The sequence below is a fragment of the Stylophora pistillata genome, chromosome 1, assembly GCF_964205215.1.
Source record: "Stylophora pistillata chromosome 1, jaStyPist1.2, whole genome shotgun sequence".
NCBI lineage: Eukaryota > Metazoa > Cnidaria > Anthozoa > Scleractinia > Pocilloporidae > Stylophora > Stylophora pistillata.
In genome coordinates this window covers 37964636-37976544 of record NC_142519.1, presented here as the reverse complement: position 1 = coordinate 37976544, position 11909 = coordinate 37964636, and the positions used below count along the sequence as shown (strand labels likewise).

At 38.1% G+C, this 11909-nt stretch overlaps 1 pseudogene; it reads right to left on the bottom strand.

Annotated features, from left to right (window-relative positions):
* Positions 1-6895: 6895 nt before the first annotated feature.
* LOC111345016 (uncharacterized) lies at positions 6896-7603 on the bottom strand (annotated as a pseudogene).
* Between the last annotated feature and the right edge of the window lie 4306 nt (positions 7604-11909).

Sequence of the window (11909 nt, the reverse complement as noted above, 5' to 3'; positions counted from 1 at the left end):
GAGGAATCTTTGGATCGAAAGACTGAAAACCAGTCTCCTTGTTTCCGATCATATTTACTTTTTAAAAAGTCATTCTCGATATTACAATAATAGACTTAACGCGTAATCAGAAAATGTTAACTGGCTTATTTCTGAGAACTGTGGTTTGGGAAACATTCCATCCGTCTAGCAGGAAGAAGAATCGCCTAGGCTAGGTGTACATCATCTCTTAAGCAAATAAACTGACACATGTCTTTGGGAAAACGAGATTAAAGAAACCTTATGCTCTCTTACTTTTTAAATCTTCTCAGCCTTTACTAGTCTTCAAAACCGAAACAGTAAAGACAGACTAATTCTGAGAATCCGCTAGATTTTCGCCGGATCTTCGATTTCGGATATATTACAGTAAAGCTAGATAGCATTTATGACGTATAGACTCTGAAATAACAAAAGTTTTGATTGTGTTTGTTCTGCTTGGCATGTGCAAGCTTTAAAGACAAAACTAACGGTGTTTGTTCAACTGAATTACCAGCCTTCGCGTTACCGCGGACAACCAAACAAACTAAACTGTATCACTCAGCTGACCAAAGGCTCAAAAAGGATATGAACCTTTTCCGATATTTCAATTGGTTCCCGAGAGAATCTATATTGAAGTTGGACAAAAGAAAATGTTTCGACGAATATTCTGGCTAATTTTCATCAAAATCTGACAAAACTAAAGAAATATGTCTCCTGTCAAGAGAGCTTCTCTTGACTTTGTACATGCGTGTGGCTCCCAACAGTTTCCACAATTTTTCCAAAGTGACGTATATGGAATCAGTAAACAGTTTCAAAAGATTAGTGTTGAGGTAGACACGAAAAAGTTAAGGAAGATACTTTTGACCCTTCTCTTTTTTTGTCTGTCAAAGGACTTCAACATTATGGGAGGTGACTTGTCTTAGACCTCTCCACGAAACCGTCGAAAATGAGGTTCCGAACAAAATTTTATTTTTAGAAAGTGAAAATTTTATGACATTGTAAATGAACAGTCAACAAATGGGCAAATTTAGTAGAAATCAGTTATATGACAAGACCTCTTGACAGACCGCTTGTTGAAAGATCATGAATTAATTAAATCAATGTATTAAAAAAAGTTCTATTTCTCAGTATACAGATCGGAACGAGTTTGACAATGATTACCTGAATGATAGTCGAATGAGCTTATGATGGTGCACATTTGGAGCCAATATTATACTGTACTTAGTGATTGAGTTCTCAGATATATTGCTTTTCTAAGGTAACTTAAGAAATGTTGATATGATGAAAGAGGTTTAAAATAATTCCTCTCTAGTCATAAAATAGTCAAACAACTTTTATAGAAGTGTGATAAATCTAGGAGAAAGACCAAGGACGGATGGGGATGACAGAAACCGATAGACATAACAGTAGAGTGCACATTGAGCTGACGCGTAAGAATAAATGATATTAATTAAAGATTATATGTAGTAAAACAGAAACTTTTTGAGACCAAGTTAATTAGACGAATTAAACCGATCCACGTAATGATTAATGCGCCCGAAACCTATTTGATTTCCCCACAACATAGAACGGAACTGATACACAAATTAAATTAAAAGTTAGATTTACCAAACCGCAGTACTCTTAATGTAACTGCATGCTGAGGGAGTGAAAATATTTCACAAGGTCTTTTGACCCACGTTTTCTACACGCACTGTTTTCCTTTTTTTGATCCACATCGTTAATTCTCTATAAACCATAACCTTGAGTGAGCAATTTTGACAAGATTATCATGTCGAAACTGAGCTCTGGTAAGGACTGCTCTTTGGAGCAGCCCTACCCACCCCCCTCCCTCCACCCCTGCTACAAGGCTGAGTTTGATTTTGAGACAAAACTCTAGTCCTCGTTAGGCGGATGATGGTTTTTATTAAAAGGAATGGGGAGGGGGGGAGGATAGATGATGAATGAGATGGCCTTTTATTGCTCACTGTGGATTTCTTTTCTCCACCGATTGTATATTTTTCATTTCCAGGTGGTGGATTTCTGCATGAGACAGTTATGAGCCCTCGACTCACTTGTGTGGATGTTAGATTTATGTTGATTGGTACTTACAAGATGTAGAGATGCGAAACAGTGATGAAAACTCCTGGGGGTAAGTCCTTTAATTGATTATGGGATAAGTCCCTGTCAAAAAGAAATCATCACCTCAGAAAGTTAGAAATGCGCAGTAAGATAAAGCTTTGAACTCGCCCCACCTCCCACCTCTGTTAAGCGCCCTCATTTCAATGAGCGGCCCTTTTTTCAGCCGAAATCTCAAATTAGCGCTGCATGTGGACAAGTCAGCATTCGGTTTTCCTAGGAAAAATCTTAGCCATAAACAAGATAATTTCTATAATTAACGCTTTCCAAACTCTTAAAAGAAAACTGCCGTAGGATGGCGACAATTTGAACTAACTGCTTGCCTGGAACTTAGTTCATATCATCACAAATACCACATCATGCCATGGCTCCGGTTGTTCAAAGGGCGGTTAACGCTATCCAACAGATAAATCTTAATCCAGCGAATAAGTGTTACCAAAACGTACTGCGCTATCCACTGGATAGAGATTTATCCAGTGTGTAGCGTTATCCGTCTATCGAACAACCGGGGCCTGGACAGGCTCCATGGGTTACGAGCGACTTTTTTCAAGACCGCATAAGAGGTGGCACATCGACCGAAAAATGACTGTCCTCATATTTCAGTTAGAGATGCCTTATAGTGAGCTTAGAAACTTGATAAATTTTTTTTTCTCCAGACTTGTTTCTTTATAATAGTCAATCCACGAAAACTGAAACGAATTCGAAACTTTGAGCATTTTTGAGAGCATGACCTCTCAACGTGATTCAACGTGACCTCTCAAAACGATTTTAACGTCAACCATAAATAAGCAGCTAATCAGTGATTGCGGCCAGATACATCATATTCGAAACCTTGAGCATTTTCGAGAGCGTGATCTCTCAACGTGATTCAGCGTGATTCAACGTGACCTCTCAAAATGTAGCATTCTGCCTAAAGCCACCAACAGGTAATAATAACAGGGTGTTCGAAGCGGCTTACTGCAACTTCGCACAAAAAATGATCACCTTATTGGACCAAATTCTTAGGCTACACGTATTTATGTCTTATTGAGTACGTGAGGCAGTAGCCAAGCTTTTAATAAGGTAACCTAGTCTAAAAAGTGTGAGAAGAGTAGTATTGAGAAATGCCGTTTGAAACGTATATGCTGAAAAGGACCCCAAAAACGTCTTTTTCAAAGTAATAAAACGTATTTGACACATTTACGGTCAAGAATGTTAGTATTCATGCCGGAAGTAGAAGATGATTGTTGATCATTATTCCCAAAATTATGCCGTTAAAATTTATCTAAGCCTATTGGTGACCTTCAAACGGTTTCAATTCAGGTATTTCAGATCTCATTATTTTTACTCTGCTCGTCACAAACAGTTCTAGATCTGGAGGACTCTTTGGATCTTAGAAACGAAAAGTTAGCCTCCAAATGTTTCCAAGTATACTTAATTTAAAGTCGTTCACGGTATTACAATTTTCGCCCGCCCGCATACTCTGAAAATGTTAAATGCCTTATTTCATTGAAAATTATGGGGAAACACATCATCTTTTCACTCCATATAATTGTAATGTTTTCTCCGCCTAGCATATGAGGGAATCACCCACACTGGGTATATATCATCCCCTCAGCGAATAGCCGGCGACGAGTGTCTCTTTAGGATACTATTCCCGCCATAATTCGGTCACAGTCTCTCTCACGCCTGGCCGAGTCGTCAGATTGAGGCTAACTCAGCGTGCTTCGCGTAGTTTTCCCTCCAAACTGTTGTTTAAAACTTCACACATGACTTCAAGCGATAATTTTAGCAATCTAAATCATTTCAAATCTACAAACGATTTAAGAAAACTCAAATTAGAAGAGCTGAAGGCGATCTTGAGGAATTTTGGCGAGCCAACAAGCGGAAAAAAAGAAAATCTTGTCCTGCGTTGCTTCGTTCTTGTCGAACGATCGAAAGGCGGTCCTTTGATTGATACAAAAACTTTTCTGTGCCTTCTACATCCTTTACAGCTGATGTTACTTATGAAGTAATCATGAGGGAAGCTAATAATTGCGTGTGGAGCAAAGACCTGAAAGAACTACCCGCGTTTAGGTTTGTCCAACTCTATGATTATCTTGCGAAGAAGACATTGAAATACAGCAACCTCGATGTGTCAGCAAGCGCTGGATACAAAAATTTGAAAGCCTTCAACTTTTTCAAAGAAGGCCACATCAAGGATCTTCAACTTTTCCAAAAAGACAGCCATGTATTTGTTAAAGCAGAGGTTCTGGCCTCTATGAAATCCGAGAAATACAAGTCTGTTTTGGTTTTTAATCGAACGAAAAACGATATAGTAAAGGCAGCTTGAAAGTGTTTTGCGGGGTAAGTACTAGTAAGAATATTTTAATGATTTCAAGATAAAACTTGCCATCTGGGAGCCTCAAATACCTCGTCTATAATGGATGGGATTTTCTCTCTCCAAAAGTACAATAGTATTATTAGCTTTTCTTGCCTTTAAATGGTGCAAGTTTGGCTTGGGCCAAAAAAATAATTATCTCTTTTCAGAACTTAAGTATTTCTTCCTATTTTTTGCGTTTTATCTATTTTAAAAATGAATTATTTTCTCTGATATTAGTTAAGATGTTGAAGTACATCATGTATAGAAATTGAGGATTAAATCTAAAATTCTAAAATATGGACTGTTTTATATTTGCTAGGAGAGGTGAGAATGGAATGCGCCGATGTAACCATATTGGAGGAATTATATTCGCCATAGAGGATTTCAACCGCTCTGGCCTGAGAGAAAAGGACCAACCAGTATCATGCACATCAAAGTTATGCAGCTGGAATGTTCCAAGGAATATGAAAGTGGAACAAAGTCCAATTGAAAAGATAGTATTTCAGAAAATAAGATATGGCAAAGCCACAATATCGAGTGCCAAGATCACAAGTTATGACCCACGTGCCCCAGCAGATAGAGATGTAGACACTCAAGTTTTGGCATTAATGGCAGAAAAACTGTCTAACTGTTTACAAAGCAGCCGCTATTTTCTCTTTCACAATATTAAGCCATCAGATTCTTTTTCAATTCAAATTGAGAGTATCTGCGAGTCCATGAGTCCATTCCCAATGATGCAACTGATGTAAATGAGCTTGAGCATGCTAAAGTTTGTTACTGAGATGTTCCATTCAAAGATAACTATAACATTAATAGCAAAGCATTTAAGCAAATCATTGACTGTTGTGTTGAAGGACAAGAAATATCTGATGAGGAAACGAAATAAATTGAAAGGGAAGCTAGAGGTCAGAATGAGAACAATGCGTGAAAAAAGTTACGAGAAACCGTTCTAACTGCTTACAACTTTAAGAAAGCTATTATTAGAAGGAAAGAGCCATACCTCCATCTGAAAGATATAATGTACGTAAAAGAAAAACAAGAAGTTGTTCCATCACTTGACAATGGGATACAACATGAAAAGGATGCTGGGGACTGCTATATTGCTCTTCATCATGCAGCAGGCAATACCAAGCTTTCAGTGACTGAAGTGGGTACATACATATCCAAGGAAACACCAGGTCTAGGAGTCAGCTTAGACAGAATGGTGTATGATCCCTCCTCCACAAATAGAACAGAAGGAGGACTTGAAGTTAAATATCCTCCCTCCAAGCGTGGTATGAGTGTCACAGAGGCTTGCTTGCAGTGATAGTTAGTTCTACCTCAAACTTGTAGATGAACACCCAGTTTTAAAAAGAGCGCATGGATATCTTTATCAGATCCAAGAACAAATGCATGTCTGTAATCTTCCATGGGTAGACTTTCTTGTGTGGTTTGGCCATGATGATGTTGCTGTCCAGAATTAAATTTGACCGTAAATGGTGGCTAAAGGAAGCAATGCCTGCTTTGATGTACTTCAACAAGAGGGCTTTCTTGCCAGAGGTTTTCACCAGGCGAGTGAAACGAGGAGTTTCCCTGTACAGACATTGTGGCTGGTCCTATTATTGACAATCTAAAAGACTAAGGTCCTCATAATTAGTTAGTTTAAATAAATTAGAGTCAAGACACTAAAAAGCTGTCATATGCAATAATTTTCTTGTTGATTAATTAGTGATTTCTAATAGCTTGCTTGTGAACAGACCTTGGATGAAATGTTTGTAAGTGTTCTTATATTCACTATAGATATAACTTTTGCAACATTTGTGTTTGGATGGCTGATCAATAAATATTTATGTTTTAAATAATATTCAATCTAATATTTAACAACAGTAAAGTAAGAAAAAATGTTCAAAATAAGAAAAATTCCAAAAATCTTCTTCTCTCATTTTAATACTGTAAAAATGTTTTATTCAAAGGATTGCAGTTTAAAAAATAATTTTTTTTCAGTGATTGTTAAATAATAACTCCACTCAATGTTTATGTTTGCAAGTGAATGATTAGTAACTATACCCATACATTACAATAGTGAAGATTTCTATTCAATGTTTTGTGATTATGGTAATTATGAAGTCTAAGTGTTCACATTAAACCTGTGAAAAAAACATGGTTTCTAGACATATAACAACATTGTTTTTCACAGCTGTTCAGTCTGAACACTCATTATCACAATGATCAATGTATACTTAGTAGATAGGATTTTTTAGCAATCATTTATATTTCCAATCCTTTGATATATACTGTATCTGAGTTTCTTTGGCATAAAATATGAACAGAGTGATATACATAAAATACTTAGTATAATTTAAGCAGAGAAAAAGCAATAGTCCTACTTCTAAGCAGCATCCTCAAAGTATACCATGGGTTAAGTGTTCAAAAAGTATTGCGATGAAGCATTAAGTGTTTTTATGTGTGACCTGGCTCAAGAAGTGGTGGTAGATAGTTTGTCAAGTAACTGCAAACTGTACAAATCTGTTCTGCAACCGAGGCAAGATTGATTGGCAGGACTCCATCAAGTATGTGGTAGTTCTTTATTTTACCGATTGCTCTTTCGACACGAATTCTGACGGAAGCAATCTTGGCTGTTTCTTCAACCTCTTTTGCAGTCAACTGCTGCCTTGTGCCTTTGAAGGGGGGAAAATTCAGATCAACGCCTGGTGGTCAAATATCCTTTATATGAAATCCTCTATCTGCCATTATATTGTCTCTAGCATCAACCAAATCAAGAATCCCGGATTGCTGAGAGATGACTTTATCAGAGACTCTTCCTCCCCACAGTTTGGAAATAAAGATAGCTTGGCCATTGGGAGACACACCTACAAGCACTTTGAAAGTGTTATAGCGCTTATAGTTCGACCACGTTTCTGACTGAGATTTCATTGAAGATAGCACTTCAATAAACACTTCTGTGCAATCAATAATGACTCTAGTGCTTGGAGAGCGAGAAAACTCTAATGGCATGTTCCTCAACACATCGGATTGTGAACGAAAGGGAAAAATCAGTCTTAGCTCCAGACACAGAAAGTTAATCCAAGTAGTAAAATATTTTGAAAAGTGTCCAATAGATATGTGAAATCTTTCGGACAGGTCTTTGACGAATAGACCAACTTTGAGACGAACTAGTACCATAAATAATTCCTGTAAGCCAATAAGGTTTCTTTTGGTCCAGGTTTGGTTTGAGGATTTTCCTGATAGCTGCGACTATCAGGAACAGTCTTTCCTGTCCAGCACTGTAATTGACTCACTTTCGGGTCAAGGTATTCATACACAGCCATTAAAGCTTTGTAGTTTGGGAAGTCTGTATATAATTGTATGGCACTGTCGTCGTCTTTAAAGCTCTCCAAACTGAATTTCTTTCTTTCATTTTCATCTAACTGTTTTTTTAGGCGTCCCACTTCTTTCTTTAGAGTGTATATCTGAAGAGACTGTTGTTCAATCCTCTCTTCAAGTATTTCTATTTAATCCTGCTGCTAGCCAAATGTAACCTTGGTACTAAAAGAAAATGAAGACGAGTGTTCTTCCCAGTCATCTATGCATGATTCAATGTTCGTTTGAGCTCCTTTCACCATTACTTTGTGATTCCTCTGGACGAATGTCAGACAACTCGCCCCCTGGACAATTAGCCCCAGACAATTAGCCCCCATTCTTAGTTAATGTAAAGGAGGAGTTACGTTCATTTTTTGGTCATTGACTTTTATAAGTTTGTTTCTCCTAAAGAAGGTTTTTTTTTTTGTGAATGGTTATCCTCATCAAAATTTACGTAGTTTAATTTATATGGGTTGTACGAAGTGAGGACAAGCCTCCAGAAGTTCATTTGAGTTTCTTTGGCCGTCTTCATATTGAGTCCAGAGGTCGAAGGGTCTTCTCTGCATTATTCGGGTAGGTTGACCGCTGTTGTCTCTTCAGCTTTTGTCTGAAACCAGACGGATCTGCATGTTGACCAATGCAGCTTCCTGGTGAAGTACCTGGATCAGGATGAACAGGGGCAGCTGTGATCAGCTATTGCTGAATAAGCTAATACGAGTATCCACAATTGAAAAATCTCTCTTATACACATCTTAAGGATCAAGAATTTGACTTCGAACGAAACACGTCATTTGATTGGAGGAATCGTTAATTTAGAAAACAACGAGCACTGAATTGGGATGAATGAAATGTCTCACGTAAAATTTACATAAGTTCGCACGTTTCGCGTGGGTAATTGGTAAAAGTTCGCGCATTTTGCGTGGCTTTGAAATAAACAACAAGGAATAAAATTTCGCACCTTGCGCATGGGTTTGAAATAAGCAAACAAGAATGAGTAAACGTTCGCACATTGCGCATGGGCTTTCAATAAACAAATAAATATTAATTAGTAAAAGTTCGGACAATGCGCGTGGCGAGTTTGAAATAAACAAACCTCCATTAACACTAACGAGTAATTGCTAATAAGTTAAAGATTCGAAGTTTCGTTCCTGGTTTCTTTCCTTTCCCATTTAAACTCTCGAGATAAACAACATGACAAAGAAACATTCGCAAAATATGTAAACAGAAGGAACACAGTTCACTTTTGTAAAATATACTTTATAATTCGACACGCACGGCGGGGAAACGTTCGTAAGAAGCAAATAACAGGACCCTTGTTTATTTCAAAATACATGAAAGGGAAACGTTCGTAAAGCAAACAGCAAGAGCATAGTTTATTTCAAGGATGGTGGTTTGGGGGGCTAATAGTCCAGAGACAGGGGGCTAATCGTCCAAAGACTGAGGGCTAATCGTTTGGGGCTAATTGTCCAGGGGGCGAGTTGTCCGGATACCTTCTGGAATTTCTGGACTTGCTCCTAGTGTAATGTTTATAGACGACGAACTGCTTGAGCGTGATAGCCACACATCGTCAAGACTTTCTAGTTCCATTTGCTCTTCATCTGCATTACTCAAAGAAGTACTTGCCGTCCGGCCTCTGAGGAACTAACATGCGTCGTTTCGGCTTTGGATCTGAAGTAGTCTTTCATGGGAAGATCAAAGGCTCGGTGCCATTTTTGAGGCGAGATCTTTTGCCGCCGGGAGGCTTGTACATGTCTTCATGTCTAAAATGTTCTTCGCAAATTACTGTGAAACTATTAACATAAAAGCCATCTCTTCCATGGTTTCTTTTTATCAAGTTACACCATCGATCTCGTTGTGGATTCCTTTGCGGGAACTTGAACATGCTAAGTCCGGTTGAAGCGCCATCTTTCTGAGAGTATTGTGCATTTGAGCACCCAAAACAAGCACAATCTCAGCCGAAACCCGAACTTTTTCTATTTCTTGATTGCGCCATAGCTTTCTCAGACTTATTCCAGCGCAGAGCGAAGTTTTTCAAGCTCTTTTATTAACTTAAAAGATCAATATTATACACGATATACGAATTTTCTCACTCTTCTTCTCTTTCTACGTAAACATTACGCTGTGTTAGCCTCGTTTCCAGTCCGCCCGCAAGCATTTTTCAGCGATCCTCCAAATGAACGCTAAGAACTCCAAAAGGGAGTAATGTAATGTTTTCTTCGTCTAGCATATGGGAGAATCGCCCACACTGGGTGTATTTTATCCCCTCAGCGGATAGCCGGTGACGAGTGTCTCTAGGATACTATCTTATTTGTTAAGATTATGGGATACTATCTAACTTTTTAAATTGTGGGATACAGTACTATCTTATTTTTTAAATTAACTCAGCCCTTAGCTAGTCTCTAAAGCCAAAATAGTCGTGATTGATAAATTCCAAGAATCAGCAAGACTCTTTATTTGCAGGATTGCTGATTTAAGCAAACAAGAGACTCCATCTAATATTCCGGTAAGGAAGGGTATCAATCACCTACAATTTAAAAACCAGGCATCAGTGTATCATGAAGGACAATGGAGTTGTGGCGGTTTAGATCTCCACTGATGAAATCGCTTCTGTCCGAATGTGTTGCTGAATAAATGACTATCGCTAAAAATGTAATTTAATGGCATACCCTGATCGTTCAAACCCAGTGTAACATTGTAGTGGATGTCACTCTCAGGTTATATTCGTACGGCATCCGAACTAAATTATTTCTGAGATAGCGACTAAGATGGGAAGGGAATTAACTGAACTGAAATAACTAGAGATTATTCAGATAGCACTGATCTGAATTGACCTTTCCTTTCCTTGTAGCGGTGCAACTGAGTGTTTCCATCAGGTTTGTCGAGTTCAAGTGATCTTTTCCAGTGGCGCATCCAATGGTTTTATAATCGATTTGAATTTGACTTCCAATCAAGGACACTCTTTATTCAACTGCGCACGCGGCACACACAATGTTCACATTTCCCAAATTAAACTTTCAATGAAGAAAGGTTTTTGACGCCAAACATCAAAAACGCAGCTCACTGGTAACTTTCAAATGATCAGTTTGAAGGTTTTTCTAGATCTTACCATTTTTCTGCTCGATATAAACAGTCCTATATCTCGGGGAATCTTTAGATCTAAAAACTGAAAAGCCAGCCTCCAGGCTTCTTATATAACTGACTTTTTAGAATGCCATTCTCAGTATTACAATACTCGCCTAAACCCATAATCAGAAAATGTTAAATGGCTTATTTCACTGACAACTGTGGTTAGGAAACATTCTATCTTTTCCCTCTTTAGAATGTTTCCTTCGTCTTGCATATGGAACAATCGCCCACACTAGATGTATATCATCTCCTAGGTAAGTCAATTGACACAATTCTTTGACAAAGTAAATGAATTAAAGAAACCTTCCACTCCCTTACTTTTTCAATTGTCTAAGCCGTTACTAGTCCTCAAACCCGAAACAGTCAAGACAGTCTAAATCTGAGAGTCAGCTAGGTTTTTTCGCCGGATTGTTGATTTAGAGTAGCCTCCGGAAAAAGCGTGCCAGGCGTACTTCTATGAAAGAAACCATGAAAAACTACCTATCACGATAAAGCTAGCCCTTATAGCGTATAGACTGCGAAAATAATAAAAGCTTTGATTGGTTTTGTTTCGGTAGGCACGTGCAAGCCGTTAAAGACAAAACTGATGGTGTTTGTTTAACTGAATTACCAGTCTTTGCGTTACCGCGGACAACCAAACAAGTTGGACTGTATCATTCAGCAGACGAAAGGCTAGAAAAGGATGTGAGGCTTTTCCGATATTCCTATTGGTTCGCGAGAGAATCTTTATTGAAGTTGGACAAAAGAAAATAATCAGTCGGTTCCGTTAAAGCCTCACACATTTTTGTGCGTTAGCTAGTATTCAATGAATGGTCTGACCAAGTTTCATCAAAATCCAACAAAACTGCATAGCCTTGCAATTCGTTTAAGTAAAGTTAACTCGTGTGAAAACAGACATCAAAGTTTCGGCCTTCAAAGAGATTGAGTTAGGTTTTTGTCGAGGGTCAAGGGTAGTAGGTAAAATGTCAAGGCCTCAAAAAAAGTTAGT